This window comes from Triticum aestivum, chromosome 7D, assembly GCF_018294505.1.
Source record: "Triticum aestivum cultivar Chinese Spring chromosome 7D, IWGSC CS RefSeq v2.1, whole genome shotgun sequence".
NCBI lineage: Eukaryota > Viridiplantae > Streptophyta > Magnoliopsida > Poales > Poaceae > Triticum > Triticum aestivum.
Window position 1 is genome coordinate 519,379,678 of NC_057814.1, and position 1,083 is coordinate 519,380,760.

Here is a 1,083-nt window from a genome sequence, read left to right on the forward strand (position 1 = left end):
CTCGTTCAAAGACGAAAACTCCGCCGGATCCATCTGCTTGGTGAGTTCAGATTCAATACGGGGAGGATTTTCGATGACCCGAGAGGTCATCGTCGGCTTAACGGCCGAACGGGCGGTCATGGTAAAGCCGCCCAGCCGGAGGGTTTGGCCTGGGGCCAGTGCTCCTCCAGAGGTGATGTTGTCTTTGAGAACAAGGCGAGTCATCGATCCTGTTGTCGACGTCACAGTGGAACTCTCAATGAAAGCACCAATGTCGGTGTCAAAACCAGCGAATCTCGGGTAGGGGGTCCCGAACTGTGCGTCTGAGGTTGATGGTAACAGGAGACGGGGGACACAATGTTTACCCAGGTTCGGGCCCTCTCTATCGAGGTAATACCCTACTTCCTGCTTGATTGATCTTGATGAATATGAGTATTACAAGAGTTGATCTACCACGAGATCGTAATGGTTAAACCCTAAAAGTCTAGCCTGTATGACTACGATAATGAGTCTCCCCCTCCGGACTAAGTCCTCCGGTTTATATAGATACCGGGAGGATCTAGGGTTACAAAAGGTCGGTTACAGAGAAAGGAATCTACATATTTGATCGCCAAGCTTGCCTTCCACGCCAAGGAAAGTCCCATTCGGACACGGGTAGAGACTTCAGTCTTCGTATCTTCACAGCCCATCAGTCCGGCCCATGGCTAACAGGCCGGACGCCCGAGGACCCCTTAGTCCAGGACTCCCTCAAGTAGTACTTTCGACATACACCACATGTTGCCTCCAGTTGAATCTACTTCACGTTCATTTCATCCACTGTTATATATAATAACTAATCATGGTCATAAAATCATATGATGAAAGTACTGTATATAAAATCACAACGAAAATAAGGTATATTTTTAAAAATACAAAAAAAATTAGTAGCAGCACTTTTCAAAATAAACGCTACTGCTACTTACTAGTAGCAATAGCGCTGTCCTAACGAAAGCGCTGCTGCTAACTAGGTATAGCAGTAGCGCTCCCTTTCCAGCGCTATTGCTACTAGTTAGTGGTAGCGCTTGTACAAGCGCTAATGCTAGCTATAAAACAAGCCAGTAGGGT